Source organism: Theropithecus gelada, chromosome 4 (assembly GCF_003255815.1).
Source record: "Theropithecus gelada isolate Dixy chromosome 4, Tgel_1.0, whole genome shotgun sequence".
In the NCBI taxonomy this organism is placed as follows: domain Eukaryota; kingdom Metazoa; phylum Chordata; class Mammalia; order Primates; family Cercopithecidae; genus Theropithecus; species Theropithecus gelada.
This window is the reverse complement of record NC_037671.1, coordinates 106105446-106127017: the sequence shown is the minus strand read 5'-3', so window position 1 is coordinate 106127017 and position 21572 is coordinate 106105446. Positions and strand designations below refer to the sequence as shown.

Genomic DNA, 21572 nt, shown 5'->3' with positions numbered 1-21572 from the left:
AAATCTCCAAAACTAGTCTAAACAAATCTCAGAAACAGATGGCGTGAAGTCCCTGAAAAGAGTGACTTTATATTGGAACAGAAGCACAAGTGGTCAGAGAGCAGTCAGTCATAACTGTTTTCAGTACCATGAATTTTCCTATTCTTTTGGTAATGCCTTTGAACAACTTCACTGAGTTTGGTTGTAAATGAGGACCTTTATATCAAGGTCGGCTAGTTCCTTGGATCAAATTGCATAAGGTCCTGTCTTGCATTCATAACGGCACTCTTGTGTCTATCAACCTCAGTTCATATTTACATGGACGTAAAGGGAAGGCATTACTTTTCTTTTTTTTTTTTTTTTTTTTTTTAGACAGAATTTTGCTCTGTCACACAGGCTGGAGTGAAGTGGCACTATCTCGGCTCACTGCAACCTCCGCCCCGCCAGGTTCAAGCGATTTTCTTGCCTCAGCCTCCCGCGTAGCTGGGACTACAGGCATGCACCACCATGCCTGGCTAATTTTTGTATTTTTAGTAGAGATGGGGTTTCGCCATGTTGGTCAGACTGGTCTCGAACTCCTGCCCTCAGGTGATCCACCTGCCTCGGCCTCCCAAAGTGCTGGTATTAAAGGCGTGAGCCATCGCGCTTGGCCTAAGGGAAGGCATTTACCTGCTTTCAGATGGTTTAGTGTTTGAATTTTCTGACAAGAAGTTGGTGTTATTTCCTTTTATCTGGATCACGTTCTATGCTCAGCAGCTGCACTAGAGACAATTTTAAAATAAAGTACATGCTGTGTAGTCTAGTGCTGCTTAAGATTTTGTTTTTTAAATGCTGCAATTCCTTTCTTACAACCACAGCATAAGGTAATCCAAAGTTCCATTTCATATTTCTGCTTGTGTCCTTATTTTAAAAGGAACAGGATTTCTTCTAGATTGCAGTTCCTATTTTGAGAGGAAATATTTTCACTCTTTTGTTCCAGCCCCAAGAAAGAAGCCAGATCATCTCTAGTTAAGAGTTCTTGGCTAGGCCGGGAGCGGTGGCTCAAGCCTGTAATCCCAGCACTTTGGGAGGCCGAGATGGGCGGATCACGAGGTCAGGAGATCGAGACCATCCTGGCTAACACGGTGAAACCCCGTCTCTATTAAGAAATACAAAAAAGTAGCCGGGCGAGGTGGCGGGCGCCTGTAGTCCCAGCTACTCGGGAGGCTGAGGCCGGAGAATGGCGTGAACCCGGGAGGCGGAGCTTGCAGTGAGCTGAGATCCGGCCACTGCACTCCAGCCTGGGCGACAGAGCGAGACTCCGTCTCAAAAAAAAAAAAAAAAAAGAGTTCTTGGCTACCCAAGGGAATTCTCTCATATTATAGGTCCTCAGCACGCATGACTGGGCCACTAGATTCTTTCTGAGTGACTTCTGGGAATGAAATGGAGCGGCTGAGAAAATGTAGAACAAAACTCCAATATGGAAAATTACCCCACAAAGAAGTGACTTGTAACTTAAGATGTGATGTTACCACCTGATTTCCCATGATTGCATTTGTGGTTGACTTTATATACTCTTTTTCTCCCTTAAACTCTTCCTACTTAATAAAAATTAATTACAAATAAAAATGAGTGATGATCACAAACTATAAAAGCAACTGTGAAAAATGACATCTAGAAAGTTTTACTTCATGTTCTCAAAATTTGTGTTTTGGAGTCATTCTCAAATAACTCACCATAGAAGCAAATTTCTCAGACAACAATGATAAAGAGAAATATTGAAATGAAAATATGTAAATAAAGCTGCTTTTCACAGAAAAGTTTTTTATTGTGGTGTAAAATATACATAATGTAAAATTTACCAACTTCGTTTTCTTTTTGGGATGGAATCTCGCTCTGTCACCCAGGCTGGAGTGCAGTCGTGTGATCTCGGCTCACTGTAACCTCTGCCTCCTGGGTTCAAGTGATTCTCCTGCCTCAGCTTCCCGAGTAGCTGGGATTACAGGCACATGCCACCATGTCTGGCTAATTTTTGTATTTTTAGTAGAGACAGAGTTTCATCATGTTGGCCAGGCTGGTCTCAAACTCCTGGCCTCAAGTGATTTGCCCACCTCAGCCTCCCAAAGTGCTGGGATTACAGGTATGAGCCACCGTGCTTGGCCCCATCTTGTATTTTTTTTTTTTTTTTTGAGATGGAGTCTTGCTCTGTCGCCCAGGTTAGAGTGCAGTGGCACAATCTTGGCTCACTGCAAACTCTGCCTCCTGGCTTCAACTGATTCACCTGTCTCAGCCTCCCCAGTAGCTGGGATTACAGGCGCCTGCCACCGTACCTGGCTAATTTTTGTATTTTTAGTAGAGACGGGGTTTCACCATGTTGGCTAGGCTTGTCTCGAATTCCTGACCTCGTGATTCACCCACCTTGGCCTTCTAAAGTGCTGAGATTATAGGCGTGAGCCACTGCGCCCAGCACGCCGCCCCCCCCCACTTTTTCTCAGAAGGAATTTTACTCTTGTTGCCCAGTCTGGAGTGCAATGGCACGATCTCGGCTCACCGCATCCTCTGCCTCCTGGGTTCAAGTGATTCTCCTGCCTCAGCCTCCCTAATAGCTGGGATTACAGGCATGAGCCACCACGCCCTGCTAATTTTTATATTTTTAGTAGAGATGGGGTTTCACCATGTTGGTCAGGCTGGTCTCGAACTCCTGACCTCAAGTAATCCACCTGCCTCAGCCTCCCAAAGTGCTGGGATTACAGGCATGAATCACCACATACGGCCTTTTTTTTTTTTTTAAAGACAGAGTTTTGCTCTTGTTGTCCAGACTAGAGTGCAATGGTTCAATCTCGGCTCACCACAACCTCCACTTCCAAGGTTCAAGTGATTCTCCTGCCTCAGCCTCCTGAGTAGCTGGGATTACAGGCATGTGCCACCACGCCTGGCTAATTTTTGTATTGTTAGTAGAGACAGAGTTTCACCATGTTGGCCAGGCTGGTCTTGAACTCCTGGCCTCAAGTGGTCTGCCCACCTCAGCCTCCCAAAGTGCTGGGATTACAGGCATGAGCCACCATGCCCCGCCCCATCTTGTATTTTTAAGTGTACAGTTCTGTGGCATTTACATTGGTCTGCAATCATCACCGTCATTCATCTCTAGAACTTTTTATCTTACAAGGCTGAAACTGTACCCACTAAACACTAATGCTCCCTCCTCATTGCACACCCAGCCCCCATTGCCCTGGTCCCTGGCAAATACCACTCTACTTTCTGTCTCTGTGAATTTGACTACTATGGTATCTCATATAAGTAGAATCATATTTGTCCTTTTTGTGACTGATTTATTTCCTTAGCATGATGTCCTCGGGGCTCATTCACATTGCAGCATGTGTCAGAATATCCTTCCTTTTTTTTTGAGATGGAGTTTCGTTCTCGTTGCCCAGGTAGGAGTGCAATGGTGCGATCTCGACTCACTGCAACCTCCACCTCCCGGGTTCAAGGGATTCTCCTGCCTCAGCCTCATGAGTAGCTGAGATTACAGGTGCGCACCACCACACTCAGCTAATTTTTTGTATTTTTAGTAGAGACGGGGTTTCACCATGGCCAGGCTGATCTTGAACTCCTGACCTCAGGTGATCTGCCCACTTTGGCCTCCCAGAGTGCTGGGATTACAGGCGTGAGCCACTGCGCCTGGCCAATATCCTTCCTAAGGCTGAATGACATTCCATTGTGTGTATATGCCATATTTGTTTATCTAGTCATCCATTGATGTGGACTTGGGTTGCGTCCGTTTTTTGGCTATTGTAAATAATGCTGCTGTTAACATGGGTATACAAATATCTGTTCTAGTCCCTCCTGTGAGTTTTGGGTCTATACTCAGATGTGGACTCAGTTTCCTAAGTAGTTGGGATTACAGGTGTCTGCCACCATGCCCAGCTAAATTTTGTATTTTTAATAGAGACGGGGTTTCACCATGTTGGCTAGGCTGGTCTCAAACTCCTGACCTCATGATCCGCCCACCTCAGCCTCCCAAATCCTTGGCCTGGGATTACAGGCGTGAGCCACCATGCCTGGCACAGTATTTAATTTTTTAGGGAACTGCCATACTGTTTTCCATAGAAACTGCACTATTTACATTCCCACTAACAGTACACAGGGGTTCCAGTTTTCCACATCCTCACCAACACTTACTTTTTTAAAATAATAGCCATCCTAATGAGTGTAAAGAGCCATGAAAATCTTTAATGTCAATACATATACAGGTATATTTTATCTTCTTGAGAAATGTTTAGCTTGTTTTTAGCTTTTTACTGTGAAAACAAATCTATGATGAATAAAACCCTTGCCTGTACATCTTTGTGATTGTGGCTTATTGTCAGCTTGTATTATGTTACTAAAAGTTGAATTGCTGGATTGAAGGATATACATTTACAATATTTATTGCCATTTATACTTTGAGGGTTTCTTTCTTTCTTTCTTTCTTTTTTTTTGAGACAGAGTCTTGCTCTGTCACGCAGGCTGAAGTGCGGGGGTGGGATCTCAGCTCACTGAAATCTCCGCCTACCTGGCTCAATCAATCCTCATGTCTCAGCCTCTTGAGTAGCTGGGACTACAGGTGGGTGCCACCATGCCTGGTTAATTATTTTTTTGTATTTTCAGTAGAGACAGGGTTTCACCATATTGGCCAGGCTGGTCTTGAACTCCTGACCTTATGCAATCTGCCTGCCTCAGCCTCCAAAGGGTTGGGATTACAGGCGTGGGCCACCGCTCCCCACCTACTTTGAGGGTTTCTAATTCTCACACATAACCCTCCCCCAACAAGGGCAGGTATTATCAATTAATTTATTTTTGCCAGCAAGATGGGCAACAACTGATATCTCATTGTTTTTATTGTGTTCTTTAGTTTCTAATAAGGGTTAATATCTTTTCATCTTTTTATCTCAATCTTTAATTAAATGAATTGAAAATTGCAAATAAGTGGTTTCCCAAGGAAAACTGGGGTACTATTACCAAAAGAAGGATGAATATATGCCATACAGGCAAAAGCAACACTCTTCTGTAGTTTTACTTTTCTTATTTTAACATTTGATTCATCCAGAATTTATCTTAATGGCTTTATTTTTCCAAATACTTAGCTAGTTTTCACATTATTTACTTGGTCCATATTTTCTCCACTGATTTGAAATATTTTTTTGTTTGTTTGTTTGTTTTTGTTTTTTGAGACAGAGTTTCACTCGTCACCCAGGCTGGAGTGCAATGGTGTGATCTCGGCTCACTGCAACCTCTGCCTCCCAGGTTCAAGTGATTCTCCTGCCTCAGCCTCCTGAGTAGCTGGGATTACAGGCGACCCACCACCATGCCCAGCTAATTTTTGTATTTTCAGTAGAGATGGGGTTTTACCAAGTTGGCCAAGCTGGTCTCGAACTCCTGACTTCAGGTGATCTGCCCGTCTCAGCCTCCCAAAGTGCTGGGATTACAGCCACTGTGCCTGACTATTTTTTGAACTGTGTATTTTCTTATATTGATTTGTCTGTCATTTCTTGTGCTAGTATTACACTGCTTTACTTACTGTAGCTTTATCATCTCTTTCAGTGGCTGATAGGGCAAATCTGTTCACTTTTCTTTCCTTCCTAAAATTCCCTGTTGTTTTCACATGTTTATTCTTCCAGCGCAGTAGTTCTCAACCTTGGCTGCACATTGGAATCACTGAGGGAATGTTAATAAATGCTGATAACCTCACCCCACTCCCAGAAGTCCCAGCTTAATTGCTAGGGGTACAGTATGGGAACAGAGTTCTAATAGCTCCCCAGATGATTCTAAATGTGTAACCAAGTTGAGTACCACTTTGCAGGATGAACTTTAACACCATTTTCTTCCATTTCTGCTATGATTTTTATTTTTATTGCATTGAATTATAGATTAATTTAGAGATAATTGACATCTTTATAATACCGTGTTTTTCTATTTCATTTGGTCACGGTTCTTTAGCTGAGAAAATCAGAAAGAGATTTTGGCTGATGCTATGGACTGAATGTTTGTGTTTCCCTCAAATTTATTCATATGTTGAATCCTAAATCCCCAATATGATGGCATGAGGAGGCGGGGCCTTTGAGAGGTGATTAGTGTTCTCATCAGGCAAGGAATCTGCCAGGCACCTTGATCTGGGACTCCCAGCCTTGAGAACCGTGAGTAATGAATTTCTGTTGTTTAAGCCACCCAGTCTATGGTTACTTGTTATAGCAGCCTAAACTAAGACAGCTGACTTAAAGGAAAAGTTGAAAGAAAGGATTTTCTGAAAGGATTTGGAGTAGCTCAGAGGTGTGAAGAAAAGCTGAAGAACTAGATGTGCGAACAGGAAAATTGAAGCAGCTCTTAGACTTGAAGCAGCTGAACTCAACTCCACTTACATTCTTAGCTCCTCCAGCTTTCCAGCTTTCAGGTATTTTGCTTGAATTTCAGATTCTGAAAAAGAATTCAATGGTCCTCCTTTGGGTAGCTCATCTACTTCTTGCCTGGAGGATGCTTTGAGTGACAGTTGCTACAAACCTGCACATGGTGGGGAACCTACAGAAGGGAAATCAGTAGCCAGGATGTTGGGGCGGTGGTGAAATGACAGTAATAATGACAAGTGCAACAAAAATAGCCATGCAGTATGCTGGTGTGAGCACGGCATTTCTCTTCACTTATATTTTCTTCAGCGTTCCTTGATGTTTTATAGTTTTTCTTATTTAATTTGCGTATTACTCATTTAGCTAATTTGTGTTTCATGCATTTTATTTTCTTTGTGACTAGCAGCTTTTTAAAATTTTGTTTTGTTATTATTTATTTATTTATTTATTTGAGACAGAGTCTCACTCTGTTGCCCAGGCTGGAGTACAACGGCGCAATCTCTGCTCACTGCAACCTCTGCCTCCCAGGTTCAAGCGATTCTCCTGCCTCAGCCTCCCCAGTAGCTGGGATTACAGGCATGCGCCACCACACCCTTCTAATTTTGTATTTTTAGTAGAGACGGGGTTTCTCCATGTTGATCAGGCTGGTCTTGAACTCCCGATCTCAGGTGATCCACCCACCTTGGCCTCCCAAAGTGCTGGGATTATAGGTATGAGCCACTGCAGCTGGCCTTGTTTTTTAAACTAAAATGTTTTCCATTTTAGTTCACAAACTAAGTACATAAACCTTATTCTTTTTTTTGTTCTTGTACATTATGCCAGTTTATAGATATACTATAATGTATCTAACCTGTCTTCTACTATATGAGTTGTTTTTAATCTTTATCCATGTGTGTGTATATGTGTGTGTGTGTGTGTATATATATGTGTGTGTGTGTGTATGTGTGTGTGTATATATATATATATTTTTTTGAGATGGAGTCTCGCTCTGTCACCCAGGCTGGAGTGCAGTGGCGTGATCTGCACTCACTACAAGCTCTGCCTCTTGGGTTCACGCCATTCTCCTGCCTCAGCCTCCTGAGTAGCTGGGACTACAGGCGCCTGCTACCACGCCTGGCTAGTTTTTTGTATTTTTTTTAGTAGAGACGGGATTTTACCGTGTTAGCCAGGATGGTCTCCATCTCCTGACCTCGTGAGGCACCCGCCTCAGCCTCCCAGAGTGCTGGGATTACAGGCGTGAGCCACCACGCCTGGCCCAGACATTATATATTTTTATATTTGTTAATCTTACAGGTGAAAAAGGTGTCTGTGAGATTTAATTTGTATTTCTCTCATTATGAGTACAGCTGGTCACCTTTTCATATTTTAAGAACCATTTAAAATTCCTTTTATGTAAAATTTTGCCAATTTTTCTATGAGGTTGTTAATCTTTCTCTTATTGTTTATAGGAGCTCTTTATATTTTAGGGAAAGTAGCCCTTCATTTTGATGTGGCCACAAATAATTTATTTCCATATTTTTGTTTGACGGTTAACTGCTTCTGGTTAACCTTAATGATTGAAGGTTTTTTTTTTTTTTTTTTGGATGTGTGAGCCAAAGATTTATTTCTTCATTTCTTGCATTTGAAGTACTCTTTGATGACATCCTTGGCCTGAGACTCCTTGCCATAGTCCTTAACTACTACACAACTGCAACCAACAACTGTATGGGGTTTCCTCTCTGTCAGTTTTACAGAGGCCTTCCCATTCCTCTAGTTTCTTGTTGTCATGAACCTTAATTAGGTTGATTTGGTGTTCAGCACAAAGGGCCTCCACCAACTTGACATACACAGGCTCATTACAGTTGGACGCAAGCACACAAAGATGGGCTTGGCCCTTGTCTAAGGCTTTGGCAGCTTCGCGAATTCCACGCGCTAGGCCTTCGTGAATGAGGGTGGTCTTCAGCAATTGTAAAGCAGTATTAACGTCCATTACACCTCCAGCAGCAATGCCTTCCTCGGCCATGGTGGTGAGTTACGGGTGAAGCTGAATCTTGAAGGCACCCAAGCCTCCGCCTCCGCGCGACTTGGCGGCGGCAGGGAAAGAGCAATCGAAAGGTTTTTATAACTTGCCATGAGTGCATCAATTGTAAACTATTTTATTTTATTCTTTTCTTTTCTTTCTTTCTTTTTTTTTTTTTTTTCTTTTTTTGTGACGTAGTCTTGCTCTGTTGCCAGGCTGGAGTGCAGTGGCGCAATCTCGGGTCACTGCAACCTCTGCCTCCCGGGTTCAAGTGATTCTTCTGCGTCACCCTCCCGAGTAGCTGGGACTACAGGCACCCACTACCACGCCTGGGTGATTTTTGTATTTTTAGTAGGGACGGGGTTTCACCATGTTGGCCAGGCTGGTCTCGATCTCTTGACCTCGTGATCCACCCGCCTTGGCCTCTCAAAGTACTGGGATTACAGGTGTGAGCCACCGCACCCGGCTATTTATTTAGAGAGAGGATTCTATTGCCCAGACTGGAGTGCAGTGGTATGATCATAGCTCACTGTAATCTCAAACTCCCAGGTTCCAGCAATCCCTGCCTCAGCCTACCAACTAGCTGGGACTACAGATGTGCACCACTGCACCTGGCTAATTTGTGAACTATTTTAATTCTGATAAACATTGCTGTTCCTTTAATAAATTCTTCCCTTTAGTTTCTTCCCTTTTCTGGATTTCTATTAGTTGGATTGTAGACCTCTTTGATTAACCTTCTAACCCTCTAATTTTCTTATCTTTTTTCATATTTCTCATTATTGCTAGAAAATGGGTTAAACTTTATTTTCTTTCTCTCTTTCTTTCTTTCTTTCTTGCTTGCTTGCTTGCTTGCTTGCTTGCTTTCTTGCTTTCTTGCTTTCTTGCTTTCTTTCTCTCTCTCTCTCTCTCTCTCTCTCTCTCTTTTGATGGAATCTCACTCTGTCACCCAGGCTGGAGTACAGTGGCACGATCCTGGCTCATTGCAACCTCTGCCTCCTCGGTTCAAGTGATTCTTCTGCCTCAGCCTCCCGAGTAACTGGGATTACAGGTGCCCGCCACCATGCCCGGCTAATTTTTGTAGTTTTAGTAGAGATGGGGTTTCACCATGTTGGCCAGGCTGGTCTCGAACTCCTGATATCAGCTGAACCACCCGCCATGGCCTCCCAAAATGCTGGGATTACAGGCGTGAGGCACCTCGCCATGCTTATTTTCTAATTTGTTAATTAATGTCTTTTCAATTTGGCAATCATATTTTAAATCTCCTGGAGCTATTTCTTGTTTTCAGAGTGTTCTTTTTCCATAGCATCGTGTTCTTGTTTTATGGATGAATTATATTTCTTGCTTCTCTGAGGATATGTATAATAATGTTTTGAAATTTTTTTCCATATGTAGAACCTTTAGTGAGCATCTGCCATGCAGAGTAATGTGCCCAATGTGAGAATCCTCCACTCCAGTCCCAACTCTAGTTGGTATCTCCTTGCTTCCCATGGTGCTCCCACCTCTCTTTGATACTCACTTCCTGAATACATGTGACCCCTAGAGGCTGGGATCCCCAGTATCAGCCCCAATACCACCCCCAAAAGCAGCAGGCCCAGGGTCCCTGGGCAAAGGGATCTTCTGTCTCCAGAGGGGTTGAGGGCCAGGAGCAGCTGTGAGGCTCAGTGGGGGTGGAGAACTGGGGTCCTCAGGATTTCCAGAGTATCAGTGGGAACTTACAGGTGACCAGGGTTGCCACGGAGGCAGTGACCAAACTCTGTATGCCCAGGGTACTGAGGGTGCCACGCAGGAGGCCACAAGTGAATCCAGGAACTTGGGTGCTTCCTCCAGATACTGCAGGCCCAAGATCATCAGGATGAGGAGTGGAAGCTGTTGTCCTGAAAAAAGTAGGTCCCTTGGTGATTGGTGCACAGGCTGTCCATCTGTTGGAACACAGTCACCCACAGATTTTTGCGTATGAACTTGAGGACACCCAGCTCCTCCCTGAGATGAGCATCTCCAGGGGCAGTCTCTTGCCTAGAACCTGGCTCACACAGAAATCCATGCTCTCCAGGATCAACAGGCTTATCTTCTGTCCCCCTCCCCACCGGACAGGGTTGGGTTTGTGATGCCACAGCTCTGCTACCATCTCCGTGTGTAGAAACTCGAACAGCACAGCATCTACCATGTGTTAGCCTCATGCCCCTAATCTGAAATTTTTATATATTTTTGAGACAGCATCTTGCCTTGTTACTTAGGTTGGAGTACAGTGGCATAATCACAGCTCACTGTAGCCTCAACTCCCTGGGCTCAAGCAATCCTTCCACCTCAGCCTCCCAAGTAGCTGGGACTACAGGTATGCGTCATCTTGACTGGTGGAATTTTTTTTTTTTTTTTAATTTTTGTAGAGATGGAGTCTCACTATGTTGCCTAGGCCAGTCTTGAACTCCTGAGCTTAAGCAATCCTTCCACCTTGGCCTCCCAGAGTGCTAGAATTATGAGTGTGAGCCACCACAGCTAGCCAATGTTTTTTAAACATTAATAAATATGTATTGTGTTATCTGTTTTCTCTAAGATCCTTTAATTCTATTTCTTTGTTTTGCTCTTTTTCTTCCTGTTAGTGGTCCTCTTCAAATGTCTGATAATTCTTGGACAGCCAAGACACAAGTACTCAAAAAGCTGATCAGAAGTTCTAGGTGTTTGTCAGAGAGGGGAAGAAAGAACTCATTGACTGGTGGAATTCACTGTAGAGAGAGAAGCCAGCAAACGAACTTTTTTTTTTTTTGAGAAATCCCAAATGTCAGTATTTATAGGTGTTTTTCTTGACTTGGTCAGTTTCCACAGAAAGGTACCCTCTCATTTTCTCCCTGGGAGTATATGTCTGGCTGTCAATGTTTCGATTGCCAGAGGGGAAAGAGGGTTAGAAGACTCATTTGAAACTCCGACTTTCTTTTTCTTTTTTTTTTTGTAATTATACTTTAAGTTCTAGGGTACATGTGCACCACATGCAGGTTTGTTACATATGTATACATGAGCCATGTTGGTGTGCTGTACCCATTAACTCGTCATTTACATTAGGTATATCTCCTAATGCTATCCCTCCCCCCTCCTCCCACCCCACAACAGGCCCTGGTGTGTGATGTTCCCCTTCCTGTGTCCAAGTGATCTCATTGTTCAATTCCCACCTATGAGTGAGAACATACGGTGTTTGGTTTTCTGTTCTTGCGATAGTTTGCTGAGAATGGTGGTTTCCAGCTGCATCCATGTCCCTACAAAGGACACGAACTCATCCTTTTTTATGGCTGCATAGTATTCCATGGTGTATATGTGCCACATTTTCTTAATCCAGTATGTCATTGATGGACATTTGGGTTGGTTCCAAGTCTTTGCTATTGTGAATAGTGCCACAATAAACATACGTGTGCATGTGTCTTTATAGCAGCATGATTTATAATCCTTTGGGTATATACCCAGTAATGGGATGGCTGTGTCAAATGGTATTTCTAGTTCTAGATCCTTGAGGAACTCCAACTTTCATTAAATCCTCATTTCCTTATAGTCTGTTACCCATACCTTTGTATACCTGTACCTGCCATGCTTAAATCTTTCATGTCCCAACCCTGCAGAGATTAATGGACCTTTCACTTTTTGCCAGAGTTTGGGAATAGAGGTTGCCTAGCCTGGCATGGGAGGCAGTGAGAGTGTCCAGGGGACCTCACTGCTCCTTACACAGACTTTCTGCACTCCCTTTTCTTTTCTCAGTCCCGCACAACTCCAGCATTCAATGGTAGGCTCCTCCCCCTACCTCAGGGAATCTTTTTGGTCTGAGGTGAAGGGTAACTCTTCCTTATTTATCCTATAACCACCCAAATCTCTTATCTGTTCATTCACTTCCTTCAAAGCCTCGGCCTTTGAAATTCAAAAGGTAAGGAGTTATACCTCTTTTCTCTGCCTTCTGCCCTCGTACTCCTTACATAACGATCTGCTTGACTGATTGGGGCCGAAAGTCAAATGGTAAGAGAATACTTGGAAAAAAATATCAGTTAAGACTTCAAAAAATATTGTCCTATTGCACTATTATTATACAGTACTGTCTTAGTTCAGACTGCTATCACAATCATATCATAGACTGGGTGTTAAACAACATAAATATATTTCTTACAGTTCTAGAGGCTGGGAAGTTCAGGATTAAGGTGTGGACAGATTCAGTTCCTGGCCTATTGTGTGGACAGCTGCCTTTTTGCTGTGTCCTCACCTGGCAGAAAGAGAACTAAATCTTGGATCTCTTCTTATAAGGTCACTAATTCCATTCATGTGGGCTCCACCTTCATAATTTAATTATCTTCCAAAGGCCTTATTTCCAAATACCACTACATTGGAGATTAAAGCTTCAAGATATGAATTTGGGAGGTGGACACCAACATTCAGTCTGTAGCAAGTATCCACTAGGTGAGGTCACTGTTAGGTACCTCAACTACATTTTCTATCAGTCTTCTCAACAACCCATTCTATAGATGAAAACTGATGTTTGGAAAAGGTAAATAACTTGCCCAAAGTCACACAGTCAGTATGTCACAGAGCAGGCATTTGGTATCTGATTAAACACCAAGCTGATGTCCTTTCCACAGTAGCAAGTGGCCTCCTGTGAGTTCATAATAAACCTTTGAAAGTAGCAACCAGAATCTAGGATTTCTTCTTGTTTGACTAGATAACAAAAGGAATTTTGATTATGATTCTTCAACAGTACTTACTTATTATGTCTCCTTTCATTGGTTGTTAAATTTTACCATACATCGTCTAGTTTTCTAGGTTATTTAGAGACTGGCGCATGCATTTCAGCAAATCAAACTTATTTGGGAAAGCACATATTTGTGTTATTCAGCAGTATCTGTATTTACTATCCAAACATCTGGCAATTAACTTTCAGTGCTGACACAATTTCCAACAAATTACAGAGCATTTACAACAGTGTACTATATGACACAGAATTCCTGGTTTTAGTGAGATCCTCCTAAATACCTGGTAACTGAATCAAACCTCTCAAAAGCCACCATTGGTGGAGGTGGGTTCTGTGCCTCAAAGATCCCTTAGGGACCTTAGGATTTAGCACAAAGCTAGTCAGTTCCTAGCCATGTTCATTTCTTCATTAGATGCTCAGAATCAGGAAGAGAGACAGAAGGGAGAAGGACTAATCCATTAATTACATTTAAAAGGAAGCCACAGAAGCCAACACAGATACAAGTGTTGTTGGCTGCCTGAGGTCTCCCCTGGCTTAGTGAGACTGCGTTATTTTCAGCTCTGCTGCAAGAACTACTGCCTTCTCCAGCCCTGCCAGCACCTCTCCCCATTTGAGTCTTTACCAAGAAGTCTATCTGATCTACTAAGAAGTGATAGTTTGGAATAGGTATAAGCTAGAGGTGAATCCATTAGCTAGAGTGATTATCCAGACTCAAGGAAAACTGTAAGTAGGAAAGTTTGCTATGAGGCTCTCTTAGCTTTCCCTTCAGGATTCATCTTGCCATCTCTCTTTCGTTTACCACTTTTGGGTGGTTGCCTAATGTTGAAGTCCCGTAGGAATTCTTTCCACCAGATCTTCCTCTCACTAAGTTCAGATGAACAGTCATATGAATTAAGGTGCAACGTTTCAGCAAGCAAGTCTCCAGAGCTAAAAGGAAACTCTAAAATAGTGGCATTTCAGGCATCACAATAGGAAAAGAGTTGGGTGCCTTCAGTTCATATTTGCTGTGACCCCAATTGAGAGTTGGGATAATAAACAAAAGTAAGTTCCAAAAAATTCAGAACATCCCCTGAGTCTGCTAGGATGGCCCTCCGGAATCTCCTTAAAGGCTCCGCAAATTTAAAGCCAAAACTCTGTGTCTTCTAAAACTCTGAATTTGTCTGGTGTCTCTGGTTAGGAGTGGTCACATGACCTAAGAAAGCCAACACATCCTTCTGCAGTGGGTAAATGGCTCCCTCGGTTCAGATCTGTTGGATCAGCTGCCAGGTCAGCACCCTCTCACTGGAGAAGCAGAAAATCCATGGGTTTTGCTGTTTAGTTGAGAAAAAAAAAACAGGCTCTCCTTCTGTTGTGAAAAATTTCAATCTGCAAAGGCATGTGTTTCTAAAATGACTAATCATTCAGGGTTTCAGTTGCTGCTATTGTGTTTTAGAATTTTGTTTAATTTAGTGCTGTTATAGGTAATCGTTTTGCTACTGATCACCTTTCACTACTGAGTATTTCATTTTTTTAGGCATGTGATAAAAATTCAGCAATGGTAAGATTTGTGTGGGGAGGCTGAATGAATAATTACATTTATGCATTTGTTGTGGCTAATTCTGTTGGAGTTATGTTATGTGTGTGCTCATGCGTGACCTATTATTTTAGTTTTGGAGCCCAGTTTTAGTTTTGGGGATTTACTGTAACTGTGAGTGACTCCATGTTACACATAAATGTGTCTTTGTTGGCTCCCTCCATCTCCCTTTTCTCTTCATGTTTCTTTTTTTTTTTGGAGACAGTCTTGCTCTGTTGCCCAGACTAGAGTGCAGTGTCATGATCTCGGCTCACTGCAACCTCCGCCTCCTGGATTCAACCAATTCTCCTGCCTCAGCCTCTCAAGTAGCTGGGATTACAGGCATGTGCCACCATGCCCGGCTAATTTTAGTATTTTTTTTTTTTTTGAGATGGAGTCTTGCTCTGTCACCCAGGCTGGGGTGCAGTGGCACGATCTTGGCTCACTGCAACCTCCGTCTCCCTGGTTTAAGCAATTCTCCTGCCTCAGCCTCCCAAGTAGCTGGGACTACAGATGCATGCTGTCATGCCCAGCTAATTTTTTGTATTTTAGTAGAGACGGAGTTTCACTGTGTTGCCCAGGCTGGTCACGAACTCCTGAGCTCAGGTAATCCGCCCGCCTCGGCCTCCCAAAATGCTGGGATTACAGGCATGAGCCACCGTGCCCGGCCCATGTTTCTCTTACATGTCTTTGATTTTAACCTCCACCCAGATGACTCCCACTTCTATATCTGCATACCTGACCTGACTACTGGTTTCTCGCTGTGTGCTGGGCACTTCCTCCTGCAGGCTGGCTGATAACTGAAACACGGAGTTCCCCTTCATCTCCACAAACTCTTCATTTCCCCCAGCCAGCAACTGCTCCTTCCTATTGCTTTCCGTCTGCTCCTGCCTTCTGCCCTGCAGTTTAACCAGTTCGGGGCTTCCTCACAGGCAAAGTCTTCCTGGGCCAACCCACCTGGCAGGGACCTCCTGTGAGATGGGACCGGATGCAGGGTCAGGCAGGGACATTTGGGATTTCAACTGTGCCCTGGTTAATTATGGGAGTGTGGCAATTTTCTTTCCTTCTATGAACCTTCATTTTCAGTGAGACTGTCCTGATCTACCCTGTGGAGTAGCTGATGGGATTATGTAAACGTTTATCTGAAGCTTTTGAAATGTTTGCCTCCGTTCCTACTCTTCACTGGTGTTCTCCAAAGTGGGATGTGAGCGTGGGGCCCCTGACACTTCTTTGGAGCACGGTAAGAAGATACTAAAATATCTATTTATATTTATTTTATCTAAAAATGTAAATTCTGCTTTGCTAATATTCTGCTTTGCTAATATTCAATGTTTGTTTTGACTCCTGGCACTCACCCCTGTGAATTGTACTAGATAATATGATCCTTCTAGTACAACTGAGGGCCATGATGCCTGTGTCAGGTGTGCTGTTGGAGAGGCCTCAACTCAGAGGGGGGTGGGCGGCACCCTCCTGTAGCCCCCCAGTGCGTTTTGACCACTTGTAACTGATGTGAGCCCAGTTTAGTGGATTTATGGGTTATGCTTTCTAATTTAACGAAAACATCCACCTGATCCATGGATAAGTGACTGGAAAGAAACTGGTTGAAATAGAATTAATAATGCAAGCTCAGGAAAGCACGGGAGTGGCCAAGGGGTCCCCTCTTCTAATCCTTGTCCGAGCTCTTTTTCAGTCCATGTCTTCCTGAGATATAACTTCCTATAATTCAAGAAACAACTTGGGAGCTAGTTTGGTCCCACCAAAATAATTGGCCAATGATCTTTCTGTATAGGATGTTATTTTAAAGGAATTCTACTCTTTTCTATTTCAGAGATTGATCTTATCCTCCATCTCCCCAGTTCTGGGTCTCTCTCCTGCTGGTTCACAGGTGTGACATTGTGTGGTAAATATGCTTTCTTTTTTTTTTGAGATGGAGTCTCGCTCTTGTTGCCCAGGCTGGAGTGCAATGGCACGATCTCGGCTCACTGTAAACTTTGCCTTCTGAGTTCAAGCAATTCCCCTGCCTCAGCCTCCTGAGTAGCTGGGATTATAGGCTTATGCCACCACACCCGGCTAACTTTTATATTTTTAGTAGAGACAGGGTTTCACCGTGTTGGCCCTCTAACTTCTGACCTCAAGTGATCTGCCCACTTCGGCCTCCCAAAGTGCTGGGATTATAGGCGTGAGCCACCGCACCTGGCCTAATATAATTTCTATAGAGTGCATGACATGGGTACAATGGCCATATGTTAACGTATTTTTAAATTCAACTAAACATTAAAAATTATTAAAGTAATATATATTCAATGTAGAAAATGCAGTTACCATAGAAGAAGAAAGTAAAAACTAAAATCATAGCACTTGGGATAGCAGCTGACAGCTGACATTCCTTTTTGTGCCTATCTATTTCTTTTTGTCAAAAATAGATTGTATTGGACACCCTATTCTGTAAACTACTTAAAATTTTTTATGTAGTAATCCATCCAAGGATTAGCTAAATTAAAGCTACTCCAAAATTGTCTGAGAACAACTGAAAGGCTAAAAATATCTCCTTAATCCAAATTTTATGGTCACATTTTCTTTTATTAATTTTCTTAATCTTTTACTCTTTTCATGGGTAAGAAATCAATGTTATTTATTTGTCTTATGTTCCTGCAGAATTCTCAGCCTGGCAATCAGCTTCTGGGAAAGATTTCAGATTTTTTTTTGTTTTTTAGTCTTCTTTTTTTTGAGATGATGTCTTACTTTGTCACCTAGGCTAAAGTACAGTTGGACCATCACAGCTCACTACAGCCTCGACCTCTTGGGCTCAAGCAATCCTCCCAATGCAGCCTCCTGAGTAGCTGGGACTATAGGCACACACCACCACATCCATCTAATTTTTAAATTTTTTGATAGAGATGGGATCTCACTATGTTGCCCAGGCTGGTTTTGAACTCTTGCACTCAAATGCTCCTCCCTGCCTCAGTCTCCCAAAGTGCTGAGATTATAGGTATGAACCACTACACCTAGCAAGATTTCAGAGTCTTCTGCAACCTCAGTAATCTCTGTTTTATGTAAGAGGCAAGAAGCCCTGCCAGGTAGAGAGAATAATGATAGCTATTGCTCACTCTGCTGTTCTGCTGCAAGCTTCTCCTGCTTTGCTTTTCCTTTTCCATTGACTTCTAATAATATGAGTGGTTCAGACCACAGACTGGGCATGTCCAAAACAAGGGAGAGAAAAAAAAGAGGAGAGGGAGAGTAGGGAGTCCTGACGAAATAGCCCATGTGGAGTAATGCAGCATGCTCATGTATTGAGGCAAAGAAAAGCAATTCTTCTTTTTTCTGAGACAGACTTTTGCTCTTGTTACCTAGGCTGGAGTGCAATGGCCCAATCTCGGCTCACCACAACCTCCGCCTCCCGGGTTCAAGTGATTCTACTGCCTCAGCCTCCCGAGTAGCTGAGATTACAGGCATGTGCCACCATGCCTGTCTAATTTCGTATTTTTAGTAGAGATGGGGTTTCCCCATTTTGGCCAGGCTGATCTCTAACGCCTGACCTCAGGTGGTCCGGCGGCCTCGGCCTCTCAAAGTGCTAGGATTACAGGCATGAGGCACCACGCCTGGCTGAAAAGCAGTTCTTTTAAGTGAAGACTCACACTGCAAAGGTAATTGCAACCTTGTTCCCTTTTGCTTAATGGTGATTTTTTCATGTATATGAACCATATCTTAATTATTATGCTTTTGAGAGGGCAAAGACTATGTCCTTTTCATCCTTTTGATCCCCATATTATCGAGTACAGTGATTTTTACCAAGTAAACACTCACTAAACATTTGTTGTTTGTGATGACAATTATGATAATAGGGTAGCATGCACAATAAAATACGGAATCTCCACAAAAAAAAAAAGCAGTTTTAGCTAATTCACAGATGACGTGACGTGATTGACTAGAATGAAAACTCAAGAGAATCAACAGACATTTATTGGAGCTGATAGGAAAATACAGCCAGTTTGCTGGGTTTATATGGAATATCCAAAAGTCAGTTGATTTTTTATAGTTTTATGCGTTGAATGGTGGTTCCCAAAAGATATGTCCACATCCGAATGCCCAGAACATGTAAATATACTTATATAGTTAAAGAGTGGATAGTACCTCTTATGACAAAAAAAGGTGTTTACGTTAAGGATTTTTTTTTTTGAGACAGGGACTCACTTTGTCACCCAGGCTGGAGTGCAGTGGCACAATCTCCGCTCATTGTAATCTCCACCCTCCAGGCTCAAGCGATCCTCTTGTCCCAGTCCCACAAGTAGCTGGGACCATAGGCGTGAGCCACTGTGCCTGGCTAACTGTTGTATTTTTTTTGTAGAGACAGGGTTTCCATGTGTTGCCCAGGCTGGTCTCGAACTCCTGAGCTCAAACGATCCTCTTGCCTTGGCCTCCCAAAATGCTAGGATTACAGGCATGAGCTACCGCATCCAGCAAGTTAAGGTTTTTTGAGAAGAGAAACTTGTCTTAGATTATCCAGATGAGTCCCAAGTCCGGTGACAAGGGTGAGACACATGGAGATTACACACACACAGGAGAAGGCCATATAGAGACAGAGGCAGAGGTTGAAATGATGCAGCCATAGCTTAAGCAGAAATGCCAGGGCAGGCCAGGCGCAGTGGCTCATGCCTGTAATCTCTGCACTTTGGGAGGCTGAGGCGGGCGGATCTCCTGAGGCCAGGAGTTTGAGACCAGCCTGGCCAACATGGTGAAACCCCGTCTCTACTAAAAATACAACAACAAAAAATTAATCAGGCATAGTGGCGGGTGCCTGTAATCCCAGCTACGTGGGAGGCTGAGGCAGGAGAATCACTTGAACCCGAGAAGTGGAGGCTGCAGTGAACGGAGATTGCACCATTGCACTCCAGCCTGGGCAACAGTGCAAGACTCCATCTCAAAGGAAAAAAATAAAGAAATGCCAAAGAACCTACCAGCAGCTGGAAGAGGTGAGGAAGAATTTTCCCTTACAGCCCCTGGAGAGAGCATGGCCCTGCTGGATTTTGTATTTTTAGCCTCTGTAACTGTGACAGAATAAATTTCTGTTGTTTTAAAGCCACTAAGTCAGTGGTAGTTTGTTATTGCAGGCTCAGAAAATTAATACAAGAGTGTCCAGAAGAACAGAGTGCTGCGATTAAGAACGTGTGCTCTGGAGCCAGACTTCCTTTGTCAGAATCTCCACTCCACCAGTTACTAGTTAAGTAATGTAAGGCACACTAGGTAACAGCACAGGGCTTGCTGTGAGTCTAGAGCATGTAGACCTGTGAGTGGTATATTGTGAACATGGAACACATGCTAGTCATTTTTATCATCATCCTCATTACTAACATTATTATTATTACCAGCATAGTTAGAAAGTGCAGCATGAGGCTGGGCACAGTGGCTCATGTCTGTAATCCCAGCACTTTGAAAGGTGGAGGTGGGAGGATCGCTTGAGTCCAGGAGTTCAAGACCAGCCTTGGCAATATGTTGACACCTGTCTCTACAAAAAATTTAAAAATTGGCCAGATGTGGGGGCATGCGCCTGTAGTCCCAGCTACGTGGAAGGCTGAGGTGGGAGGATTGCTTGAGCCCAGGAGGTTGAGGCTGCAGTGAATCATGTTTGTATTACTATCTGTATTTACCACTATCTGTATTTTGTAATAATAATTCCCCTGTTCTTAATAATTTAATCACATACTGTTTAGTTTTTGCCTGTTTATAAAGGGTACATATTTGTCTCTGACTTATTTTTCTTTTTTATGAGACAGAGTCTCACTATGTTGCCCAGGCTGGAGTACAGTGGCACAATCCTGGCTCACTGCAACCTCTGCCTCCCAGGTTCAAGCAATTCTCCTGCTTCAGCCTCCTGAGTAGCCAGGACTTCAGGTGCCTGCCACCATGCCCAGCTAATTTTTCTACTTTTAGTAGAGACGGGGTTTCACCATGTTGGCTAGGCTGGTCTTGAACTCCTGACCTCAGGTAATCCATCTACCCCAGCCTCCCAAAGTGCTGGGATTACAGGTGTGAGCCACCGTGCCCAGCCAATCTTCCAGTTTTTTGTTTTTTTTTTTTGAGATGGAGTCTCACTCTGTTACCAGGTTGGAGTGCATTGGCGAGAGCTCGGCTCACTGTAAACTCCACCTCCCCAGTTCAAGCGATTCTCCCATCTCAGCCTCCCGAGTAGTTGGGACTACAGGCACGCGCCAGCATGCTGAGCTAATTTTTTTTTGTATTTTTAATAGAGACAGGGTTTCACCATGTTGGCCAGGAGGGTCTCTAAATGCTTACTCAATTGAGAAAGGAAATTTATATACATGTATTGAGAAGTGTTTTCAGAAAATGCATCCCTAAAAAAATCCATCCTTTAAGTGACTTACATTACATTTATGATTTTAACAAACTGTTAATCAACAAACTTTTTTTTTTGAGACGGAGTTTTGCTCTTCTTGCCTAGGCTGAAGTGCAATGGCATGATCTCAGCTCACCACAACCTCCACCTCCCAGGTTCAAGTGATCCTCCTGCCTCAGCCTCCTGAGTAGCTGGGACTACAGGCATGTGCCATGATGCCCGGCTAATTTTGTATTTTTAGTAGAGATGGGGTTTCTCCATGTTGGTCAGGCTGGTCTCGAACTCCTGACCTCATGTGATCTGCCCGCCTCGGCCTCCCAAAATGCTGGGATTACAGGTGTGAGCCACTGGCCTGGCCAACAAACACTTTTTAAAAAATACATAGTATCTTAAGAAAATCATCCACAGAAAATGAAGTTAGTAAGCAAGTGAAGCCAAAATCAGAGTTTAAAAACAATATATATAAGCAAGTATCTTCTCAGGGGAGTACTGTACGAGATGGTGAAGAGGAGATGGTGCGACTGATACATCCTGATTCTGGATGTTTGTATCTCTAACTAGCTCAATGTTTTTTTTTTTTTTTTTTTTTTTTTTTTTTTTTTTTTTTTTTTTCAAAATTT

At 43.2% G+C, this 21572-nt stretch overlaps 2 pseudogenes across 1 annotated transcript; both read right to left on the bottom strand.

The window, feature by feature from the left end:
• Positions 1-7912: 7912 nt before the first annotated feature.
• On the bottom strand, positions 7913-8412 carry LOC112623416 (annotated as a pseudogene). Its single transcript, XR_003119132.1, has one exon. The product of XR_003119132.1 is annotated as a 40S ribosomal protein S12 pseudogene (transcript).
• Positions 8413-10018: 1606 nt separating this feature from the next.
• LOC112623816 lies at positions 10019-10498 on the bottom strand (annotated as a pseudogene).
• Positions 10499-21572: the final 11074 nt, after the last annotated feature.